Here is a 12231-nt window from a genome sequence, read left to right on the forward strand (position 1 = left end):
CGGGCAAGGTAGAAGAATCTTTTTACCCATTCGCTAAGTGTGCAAGTTGGTGAGTCGACAACATATTCCTGTCATGTGACGCACATGCCGTCACCAGTGTCGTATAGAATATATCAGACGTGTTTTCCCGTGGAGGAACCGGCTGACCTATGACCTTGCGATCAAATGTTTTCGTTTCCCATTGGAGAGGCACGTCCTTTCGTCTACTAATCGCACGGTTTTGCGGTGCGGTCGCAAAACACAGACACTAAACTTATTGCAGTGAACAGAAACATCAATGAACGAACGGACAGATCATAACTTTGCGAAAATAAAGAAAGTAAAATTTTCAGTCGAGGGAGGACTTAAACTAAGGACCTCTCGTTCAGCAGCTACTCACGCTAACTACGGGACCAAGGTGCTGCTGAGCTCACATTCTCCTTCATGTTGACTATGTTCGCATGGACTACTCAGTTTGTATATTTTATTAATTTTTTTCATAGTTCCACACAACTTCTTCCTGTATTCTCGAATGATCTGTGTTCAGTTTTTCAAGGCCTATCCACTGTGCCAACTTCTAACTAAATCTGAGGGGGCTGCGATGGGGAGATTCCCTTGTCAGATGGGCCCCGACTGCAGTTGGTAAGAGCTGATGGTAGGGTTCGAGTGCGGCGCTGACGCCACAAAACCTTGGACTCAAGTTGTCAACAAGGCACTGTGCAAACTAATGGTGGCTCCATAGTGGTTTGAGCTCTCTTTACATGGAATGGAATGTGTCCTTCGGTCCAACGGAACCGATTATATGCTGGAAAAAGTTCGTCTCGGCTACTTAGAGATCATTTTCTGCCGTTCGCGGAATTCACGTTCCCAACCAAAGATGTGCCTCGTCACCAATCCACAACAGTTCGCCATTGGCTTGAAGAAAATTCTGGACAATTCGAGCGAATGATTTGGCCACCCAGATCGATTGACATGAATGGCATCAGACATTTCTGGGACATAATCGGCAGGTCAATTCGTCCACAGAATCCTACAGCGGCAACACTTCCGCAGGTGTGAATAGACAGATGAAGAAGATATAGAGGCAGCACGCCTCAGTATTGCTGCAGGAGTGGTCCATTGGTCCATGCCACGTCGAGTTGCTTCACTATGCTGGACAAAAGGAGGTTCGGCAAGATGTTAGGATGTACTGCATGATTTTTGTCACCTCAGTCTATCATTATGTCTCAAAGCAGGCCGAAAGTCTTATACCAAAACACTTAGAAAGTGCCTCTAGACAAATTCTGAAATATTGCAGTGGGTACCCACTATACATTGAGTGCAAAGACGAATGAGAATAATCAGCAATAAGTCACTACCCCTTTCTTGTCTCCACACCAAAAGACTGTGGTTTACAGACTGGACAGATATTTTTCTGGTCACTTTCAGAGGATAGGCGAGACCCTCAAAGATGTTCGTGCGATCCAAATGTGCAATGAGGTTTACTCAATCTTTACATCTGAAGTGCGTGATGGTAAGTAAGACTCTTCGTAGAACAAACAGAAGAACGAAATACAAGTTTAGTAATAACGTCACCTTCATCATTGTGTTAGAAAGTAGAACCACTGTTATCAACTTGGAGATCAACCAAGTTTGAGTGTCTGTCCACAGCGAATTAACGTCGAACGACCACATAAATCTAGCCAAGGGGAAGAAATATGTCAAATTTCTTGGAAAAATCCGAATGAACTGTAATTTGCACTTGAAAGAGTTCGTTTACAACAAGCAAGCTCCACCGAAAACTCTTGTGTACATTCGACACTCCAGGACCATTAGAAAATAGGACTAATGAAAGAGAGACAGAGACAGAAAATTGAAAGAAGAGCTGCGCTCTACGCCCCGGTTTCGTTTCGAATGGGTGAGAGTGTAGTGAAAATACTGAAAAATTTGAAATGAAGGAGGATATAAGCAAAGCATAGTGCATCTCGGAATTACTTGGACCTACTCACAAAAATTACAAAACGTGTGGCAATCACGAAATGTGTCACGAAAGATAGTACTTCCTCCAACATCGACCTGGCGTAATGACTCCAGCGGGTAAATGAGGGATATTTCTAATGAATGTAAGGTAGATGGTAGACTATGTTTAGCATACTGTCGACGACGAGGCCATTAGAAAGGCAGGCAGTCCAGGGTCGAATATGGTAATGATGAGAAATGAAAGCGAGTGTGTCGTTATCAAAGGGAGATCCCGCCATTTGTTACGGAGAAACTAAATCTGTTGGGTGGCTCAAGTGGCTCTGAGCACTATGGGACCTAACATCTGAGTTCATCAGTCCCCTAGAACTTAGAACTACTTAAACCTAACTAACCTAAGGACAGCACACACATCGATGCCCGAGGCAGCATTCGAACCTGCGACCGCAGCGGTCGCGCGGTTCCAGACTGCAGCGCCTAGAACCGCTCGGCCACTCTGGCCGGCAAACTGTTGGGTGGAAAGGGCATACGAGCCGCTGTCCTCCCAGTTATGAATCCAGGAGAATACCGACATATAGAGCCGTATACTAACAATCACTCTTCCTATATGTCATACTCAATTTACAGAGGGACGAAGAGAAATGAATCTGTTGCATAATTTACGCTTCATCTCAACTCGCGTGGTAGTTTGTGGAGAAAATGTAAAGATGCAGAGCGTCAACTGAATGAATATGAACCATTCTAAAGGAAACCACATATTTCAAGTAATGTTGCAGATAAATAAAATTTTCTCCTGTCCATAAGTGTGTGACGAACGTGACGTTGATGATTTGTAAAAAGTTGTGTTATATGTGTGAGGTGATGGCTGAGCATTTGGCATATCCCTGAGATGTTAGAAGATCACAACTCAGTTACTTATAACGGTGAAACTATGTCAAATAAAAAGGCAAAATTGTGCATCGGTTAACTGACTGCCTATCTGAATAAAACGGGTGTGGTCGAGTTCAACATGATATATGGGTACCACCACCCAAATAGAAATATCGATGAAACTTCCTGGCAGATTAAAACTGTGTGCCGGACCGAGACTCGAACTGGGGACCTTTGCCTTTCGCGCGCAAGTGCTCTACCAGCTGAGCTACCCAAGCACGACACACTCCCCGTCTTCACAGCTTCACTTCTGCCAGTACCTCGTCTCCTACCTTCCAAACTTTACAGAAGCTCTCCTGCGAACCTTGCAGAACTAGCACTCCTGAAAGAAAGGATATTGCGGAGACATGGCTTAGCCACAGCCTGGGGGATGTTTCTAGAATGAAATTTTCACTCTACAGCGGAGTGTGCGCTGATATGAAACTTCCTGGCAGATTAAAACTGTGCCGGACCGAGACTCGAACTCGGGACCTTTGCCTTTCGCGGGCAAGTTCTCTACCATCTTTTTTTTTTTAATTTTTTTATGGAATGATGGCAATGAAAATTTGTACCTGACCGGGACTCGATCCCGGATTTCCCGCTTATCGCGAGCCATTTTTTTTTGTGCTCTACTAATTATTATTATTATTATTATTATTCGTTACAGTCAACTTTGGACTACGCTAAGCATCAGTCATTTCTTGTGCTTTTTCTTGCGTTCTTCCCAGTACTTCTTCATTTTTTCTGAGTGGGCTTCTTTACGTTCTTGCGACCAGGTTGTTCCCGTCTTCTTTGATTGCGTTCGGTCTTTGAATCCCTGTATTTTGTTGATGGCATTCCTATATTCCATTCTGTTGTAAACTGTCTCTGGTATAATGTTCATTTCTGCAATGTCTTCTTTTACTTCTTTCAGCCAGTTAATTTGTGTCTTTCTGCTTTCCATGTATTCCAGGATTTTCTTTGCCGTTCTTTCTGGTGCCATTCTTTTGACATGCCCGTAGAAACTCAGTCTTCTCTTTTTAAAGGATGTTGTCAGTTTTTCAATTTTCTCGTATAACTCTTTATTGGATCGCAATTTATATTCTTGTCCATCCTTTTTAGGTCCTAAGATATTTCTCAGTATTTTTCTCTCTTTTATTTCCAATTTCTCCAACAGACGTTTTCTGTTCAGTGGGATGCATTCAATCGCATACAAACTTTCTGGTTTTATTACCGCATTGTAGTGCCTGAGCTTGGCATTGATGGAGATCGACTTTTTATTGTATACATTTCGGCATAGCTGGTATGCCGTTTCCATCTTTATTGCTCTTTCCTGTAGTGAAACATTTGGTAACCCTGTCGGTGTAATCCATTCCCCTAGATACTTAAATTTATGAACTCTCTTAATTATTCCATATTTAGTTTGCAATGTCTGTGTTGGGTCTGTTTTGTCCTGTATCATCAGTTCTGTCTTTTCATACGATATTTGTAGACCTGTCTTCTCAGCGATCTCATGCAGCATTTCTATCTGAATCTTTGCTGTTTCGATGTCATCTGCCAATATTGCCATGTCATCAGCAAATGCCAGACATTCAATTTTTGTTTTATTTCTTCCTAACGTTATCCCATTTTTCACTCCAGCTTCTGCCATCTTCTTTCTCCATTCCCTGACCACTTTTTCAAGGACAATGTTAAACAACAGTGGGGAGAGCCCATCCCCTTGTCTAACACCTGTTCCAATTACAAACGGTTGTGACAATCTACCCAAAAACTTCACTTGCGATTTTGTTCCCGTAAGGGTTTCCTGGATTAGACTTCTGCTTTTATCATCAATCCCAAATTCTTCTAATGTGTTAATCAGAGTTGGTCTATCAATAGAATCATATGCTTTTTTGAAGTCTATGAATGTAATTACTAGATTTTTCGATGTGCGTGCGCGAAGTTGTATTATGGAGAGTAGACTGAATATCTGTTCACTGCATGATCTTCCTTTTCTAAACCCAGCCTGATATTCACCCAGTTCTTTCTCTACCTGATTTTCAATCCTGTTTTGTAGTGCCTTGGATAGGATCTTATAGGCCACTGATAACAATGAGATACCTCTGTAGTTATTTGCATTTGTCTTGGCACCCTTCTTATGTAATGGATGAATCAATGCTGTCTTCCATTCCTCCGGAATCTTCTCTGTATTCCAAATCTCTTCAAACAGTGCCTCGAAATTATTTATTAAGTTTTCTCCTGCGTATTTCAGTAGTTCCGCGACTAACGAATCTTTACCAGATGCTTTATTGTTTTTCAATCCTTTCAAGATCTCTTTAATTTCTTCTTTATTAGGTGGTTCAGAGTCTGGTAGCTTATTCTTAGGCTTCTCAAATGTCAAGGTTTCATCAGGTCTTTTGCAGCTTAGCAGCGTTTCAAAGTAGTTCGCTAGGTGTTGGCAATTTTGTTCCACGCTGGTGATCAGATTTCCTTTTTCATCTTTGAAGCAGAGTGTCGGTGGTTTATATCTTGTTATTGTAGTTCTGAATGTTTGAAAGAAATTGCGTGTATTGTTCTTAGAAAATTCATCTTGTATTTTCTGTATTTGTTGTGTGTCATATTTCCTTCGTTCACTTTTAATGATTTTCGTCGTTTCACGTCTTTGCGTTTTGAACTGCTCCCAGTCAGTTGGCCTTTTGGTTGAGTTGTATTTCTCCCAAGTTCTGGCTCTTTTCTGTAGTGCTTTCTCACAGACCTCATTCCACCAGGGATGCTTTTTCTTTTTGGTTAGTAAAATTGTTTGTTCTGCTGCGTCTCGTATTGAGGTTGCAATTTCTTCCCATTTGTGACTTTTGATTTTATCTGTCTTTTCCTTGTAGTCGTCTAAGACTTGCTGATTGAGCATTAAGTCCTGTACTCTGTATTTGGCTATTTTTGTTTCGTCACTCTTGTGACTTCTTTCTGGTGTTAATTTCATCTTAATTTTGGTCAGATAATGGTCAGAATCAAAGTTGGCCCCTTTCACCACCTGTACATCTTGAATGTCCCTTGAATTATCATAACTTATTGCCACGTGATCAATCTGGAACTCGCCAAGTAATTTGTTCGGTGATTTCCATGTTGTTTGTTTTTTGGGATTCTTCTGGAATTTAGTTGTCATAATGTTCAATTTGAATTTCTCACAAAACTCTACTAATCTCTGGCCATTCATGTTAGTTTTAGTGTGTGCTGTAAACCTCCCTGTGCTTTTTGATAATTCGTTTCTTCCAATTTGTGCATTAAAGTCTCCTAACAGAATTGTAGTGTGTTGCTCAGGGATCTTCCCTATTGTTTCTTCCAGTTCCTCCCAAAATGTCTGCACTTTCTCTGGATTTTGTTGGTTGTCTTTATTTATTGGTGCATGGGCATTTATAAGTGTGTACTTTTTATTTTTATTTCTGAATGTTATCAATGATATTCTTGGTGATTTAGATTTAAATTCTAGTACCTTAGTAGAAAATGAGTTATGTATCACAAATGCTGTGCCATATACCCGAAGACCTTTTGTATTCTTTACTATCTGTGCTGGTTTCCCTTTATAAATCCTGTACTGGTCTGCCTGTACTGTATCCTCATCTGGGTATCTTGTTTCTTGTATAGCCAGAACTTTTAGTTTGTGTTCATCCATTAGCTTTGTCAGTTCTTTTTGTTTACCTGTTCTCAGCATTGAGTTCACGTTCAGTGTTCCTATGAACGTTTGATGTCTGTTCCTATGTTTAGCGTTAGGGATCCTAGGACCCTCCGACTGGTCTGTTGCGCAATGATGCTGGGCCCCCGGATCCGAATGCCCAGCTTCGGTGGTATTACCACTACGGGGAGGAAACTTTCTCATTGCACCTTCCATTTCTGATACTTGGTTAAAGCTGTTGTTTCCAGAGGTATACACCTCCTTCCACTAAGACTTAGTTCGCTACACTAAGAAGTTAATTCAGGCCGCTCCTCTGGAGTACAGACGCCTTTCGCAGCCGCTTCTCTGAAGTACAGACGCTGCTGATTGAAGATAACTCTTCCGCTCCAAAAGCCGTTGGGACATATAGTGTCTTCTTCCGCCTTCTAGACCGTTGGTTAATCTTCACCTCTTCCGCCAGTTCCGCCGTTCCGATGATCTTCATCTCCGCCTTCACTGCCGTTGAGGTCTTCACCGTTACCCTGGCAAGGGACCCTTACGAGGTACTATCACCCGGGCCAGGTGAACCAAGGTTTTTTAACGAGGTTGTTACTCCTCCCCCTCCTCCTTTTTCAACCGGGCTTTTATTTTATTTTTTTTAGAAAACAAATAAAAACCTCTTGGGTATGAAAATAAAAGACGACGTTCTTCAGAAAATAACACAATATTCTTTGAAAACGTACAACATAAAAGGTAGCTATATTTCCGCAACGGCCTTCTTTTGTATTTTTATGTTTTTTTTTTAACATAAATGAGTATACAGTCTCACCATCAGCAGCAATTTTTTTTTTTTTGTTTGGGAGCACAATAGAAAGAAAACAAATAGGCTGCAGATAGAGAGCTATGTGTGAAAAGGATAAACATGTGTAAGGAGAAAAAAAAACTTAGAAGAGGAGGAGAAAAGAGAAGTGAAATAAAATAGGAATACTTTCCGCGCCATGCTCCACTTTGGCGCGCCATCAGAACAAAATGCATTCTATCATTGACCATTGAAGGGGAACGTGGGATCGTCCAGTCTTGGCTGGCACGGTTCGTTCAGATTCCAGCTTTGAGGCGGGTTGGTGAAAATGCTCTGTATATAGTTCGCGAAAGTGGCCCGATAGTGTCGATGCCGGCGAAGGGTGTGGTGATGTACTTGGAGGCGTGTCCAAAAGTCCGCCGGATCGACAATGTCGTCCCGGAAGAGGTAGTTGACAGCCATGCCACTGATCCATGTGATGGCGTGCCACTTAGCCGATGGAAAGTAGGTCGTGTCGGGATATATCATCATAGTGGGAGAAACGTGATGTGGTGGTACTCGGAGGTAGAAAGCCACAATCTTCTGTACGAGGGTCCAGACAGCTGCTGCTGGCCCACACTCAAAACGATGTAAATCTGTATCTTCGACATTGCACTTGAGGCACAGGGGTGAGTCCACCAGTGCGATGCGATGCAGTTTCTGTCTTGTAGTATACTTGCCGTTGACGAGAAGGTACCACATAGAGGTGGTGTCAGTGGTGTGATACGGTTGGTGGATCGTTTTCCAAACTGTAGGCCATGAAACCTGGGGGTGACGTGTTTCGACGGGGTTGCGGGGTGGAGACTTTCGGAGAAGGCGGTAGATGTCGCGGGTGGTCGTCTTCCTGGTCCTGGGGAGCTCGGTGCATATGTAGCTGTACTCCAAAAAGAAACGGCCGATATGTGACATCGGAGGTGGGATGTGTGCCAAAGACGTCGGTGGGCGTCTCGAAACAGGTGCGAGCTCGGTGGTCAACATTCCAGTAAAACTAGCATTTTGGCTTTTCCATAACCGGAGCATAGTATTGGTGTAAAGTGCCGTAGTCCTGGCTCTCACATTAACCAGATCGAGGCCACCATCCCGCTTCGGTAAGGTGAGAGCTTCATACTGGACTTTGAAGATGTGTCCAGAACAAATGAAATAGCCGAATGCCGCCTGTAACCTGGCCGCCATTGTCGCAGTGATGGGCAGAATCTGCGCTATATGGGGTATCCGAGCCGCCAGATGGGTATTGACGAAGGTGACTCTCTGGCACATATTCAGCGGGCGTAGTATGTGATTTTGTATGTTGGCCCGGATGCGTTGTAGCAGCGCCCGAAAATTAATCGCCGAGGTGCGGCGAATGTCTCGGGTGTACACCAATCCGAGACAACAAAGGGTGTCCACCAGTTGAAATGGAACTACGCTGTCTGCGGGAAGGCCGCGACCGATCTTCATGGCGCATGATTTTGCCACGTTCATAACGCTCCCTGCCCCTGCACTGTAACGGGTAATCCACTGCATCGCAGCTTGTACGTCAGCCGCTGAACGTACGACGAGGGCCAAGTCGTCCGCATAAGCTCGGCAGCGGAGCATATGATCCCGGAGTGGAATACCTGTCAAACGTCGCCGTAATCCGCAAATGAGACAATGGACAACCCTGCCGTACTGAGCGTTCAATCCGTATAGGTTCCGTAAGTCTGCCGTTGACGAGAAGTCTGGACGTTGCTCCACGAAGGAGCCGCATAATCACCTGCGTGAACGTCGGGGGAATTGCCATTCGGTCCATCACTGCGTTGAGGAATGCATGATTGACGCGGTCAAACGCTTGTTTGAAGTCGATGGAGATTAAAGCGCCTGGCAGTCGCGAGTGTGTTGCCACAGCGATCACATCTCGATATTCACTGAGGGCTGTCTGTATATTACGATCGCCGCCTAAGGATGTTTGTTCGTGGGAAACAATGTCCCGTAAGACACGTTTGAGTCGCACTGCTAGAAGGCGTGTGAAAATCTTGAAGTCCGAATTGAGTAACGTGATCGGCCGATAACTGTCGAGTCGTGTTCCTCCTGCGGGTTTCGGGACTGGTACAAGTAAGCCTTCCATGAACATTGGTGGCGGGTTCGCCGCGCCGGACAAAAGTTCCCAGTACATGTCCCTCCATCGTGGCATCATCAAATCTTGGAAGGTTCTGTAAAATTCGAGAGGTAAACCATCCGGGCCGGGAGATCGATTCAGAGACCCTTTGGCCACAGCGTCTTGGACGTCGTCGGTGGTCACTTCAGTAGTCAGGAGGGTTGCAGCTGCTGCGTTTAGAGTACCAAGTGTCTCCTGGGCAACCTCAGCAACGGCCTCTGCACCGGCAGGTACTTCTTGATAGAAAAGTCTATAGTGCGTTGTGAATGCATCCGCAATGGTAGCTTGCGAAGTCAGCCGTCGTCCATCAGGTAAGTCTAAAGTTGTCATTAAAGCCTGTCGGCGTCGACAAACATTTTGAACAATATGATGCATGGAAGGTTCTTCACCGTTAATCCTGTCTTGGCTGCGGGCTCGTACAATGGCTCCCTCTAGACGGCATCTGGTCAAGGATAAAATCTTTGCCTTGATGCGTTGAGCTTCTTTGAGGCGATCCGGGGATGGAGGATGATCCATGAGTTCACGTCGAGCGCTATAGTAGAAATCAGTGGTATGGTGATTCCACCTGGCTTTGGCTCTGCCATAGTGTGTCAATGTGCGTCGGATGGCCGGTTTGGCGCACAGCAACCACCACTGCAGTGTGGTCTCGTAACGCATAATGCGTCGAACACAGGTGTGCCACGTGTCGGTGACCTGTTGTCGACATTCAGGGTCCCGCAGTAGCGCGACATTGAGTTTCCAAGGTCCTGCACTGCGCCATATAGATTGTCGACGTAGGTTCATGATACAGATATAGATGTCATGATCCGAAAAGGCAGACGGCCAACGTTCCGCGTCGAGGAGAACTGATTTGAGAGCGTTAGAGATGTATATTCTATCAAGTCGGCTGGCGGAGTGGCTCGTGATGTGTGTATACCCCGGGCGGTCGCCGTGTACCACTCGCCAAGTGTCGAGGAGACGAAGGCGGCGGACGAGGAAGCGAAGTTCGGGACATGTGGTGAAATGAGAGTATTGATCTGTGCGCTCGAGAACACAGTTGAAATCTCCACCTACGATGAGATGATCGTATCGACCGAGGAATAAAGGCGTTATATCTTCTGCGTAGAAATGGGAGCGATCCCTCCGTTTATCAGTGCCCGATGGGGCGTAGAGATTTATGATTTTGAGTCCTTCAACTGTTATGGCCACCCCTCGCGCTGTTGGGAGGTATGCGACATCGGAATCTGCAATTCCTTCTCGGAGGAGGATGGCTGCGCCTGGGTGTTCCATAGCTGCAGGGGCGGCGTACGTCTCATATCCATAACACCCAGTCCAAGTCGCTGTTCTCAGTTCTTGTAACAGGGCGATGTCGATGTCCGCTGCTCGTAGAGTGTCACGGAGTAGTTGAAGTTTAGCGTGGGAGCCGATATTATTAGTATTGATAGTAGCTATTCGGTACGCCTGATGGGAGATCCGTGCTGCCGATAGGTTCGTAGCTGGTGAAGATTGTTGTGGTGGATGCTGGAAGTCCATAGAAGTCGCAGGAGTCGCCGTAGAAACTTCCCCCATTTTAGTGTTGGTCTAACGGAGAAACAGATCTCATTTCCGCATCAGATGGAGGTGGGAAATCCGTGTCATCCGCCCATGAAAGGTGTCCGACAGGTTTGACATCGGCGAGAGGTGGCAGCGCTGGCCGAGTCGGCTCAATGGCGTCGGTGACAACAGGCGTGCTATGTTCCATGGCTTCTGGGCGCGGGGCTTGCGCACGATCTCTGTTGGCCGGTTCACCGTCTTGTGGATGACGCGTCTCCGTGGCAGAGGAGAAAGTGTTATCGTGTTCTCCGTCGGAGTGATGTGGCATCTCTTCGTCCTGCGGAGGGGGCTCAATAGTCGAGTCTGATGTCTTGCGGCGTTTTTTTCGTCGTTTGGGCGACTTCTGCTTTCGGCAATGAGTTTCGGTGTCTGAGGAAGGAAGAGATTCACGTCGTTCCGGTACAAAATCCGCGGGTGCCGTGATGCGGTCTTCATTCTCCAGAACACTCTCATTGGTATCCTTGTGATCTTCTATCGTTGGTGTGTCCGGCTGTTGGACATGTTCACGGGCGGCATCGCCGGTGTCAAGGTGCTGGGACGCCTCCGGGTGTATCGGACCAGAGAGAAGCTCATGAACGGCGCCTTGTGAGGGCTGGACGTGCAGTGTCGCCGCATAGGTGACTGGAAGGGTGGTCGTGGTTCTGTCGGTGTTCGTATCGTCGGGCCGTAGTTGTGTGATGCGGCGTTGCAGGCATTCATTACGGACGTGTCCTTCTTTGCCACAACCGGAACATGTTCGAGGTTGTCCGTCGTAAATGACCACCGCACGGCAGCCGCCGATAGAAATGTACGATGGAACGTGCCGTTTGAGATCGATTCGGACTTGTCTCACACCATTAAGTACCGGATACGTCGTAAACTGTGCCCATGTCTCGGCTACGTGGCTCTGGACTTTTCCGAACGGGCTTAGCGCCGCGATGACTTCATCTTCATTCACCTCGAAAGGCAGTTCGAATACACGGATCGTCCGAAGGCCAAGTCCTGCATGGTCGACATCCACAGGCCCGACGTTTCCGTCGGAGTGCCGACATTTTAGTCCATGTCGCGTCCTTTGAATGATCTCATTGCAGGCAGCGTCGGAAGTCATCTTAACATAAACGACGCTGCTAATGATCGATAGGTGTATGCCGATGAGTTCGTCACGCGGGATCTTCACGTCTTCGCGTAGGAAGCGTTCGACGGCCAGTGCTTTGGGTCGTGCGTATTCGTTTGAGAAGGTGAACTTAAGAGTGTTCTTTCTGTAAGAGTTGGCCATTACAG

This window comes from Schistocerca cancellata, chromosome 7 (genome assembly GCF_023864275.1).
Source record: "Schistocerca cancellata isolate TAMUIC-IGC-003103 chromosome 7, iqSchCanc2.1, whole genome shotgun sequence".
Lineage (NCBI taxonomy): Eukaryota > Metazoa > Arthropoda > Insecta > Orthoptera > Acrididae > Schistocerca > Schistocerca cancellata.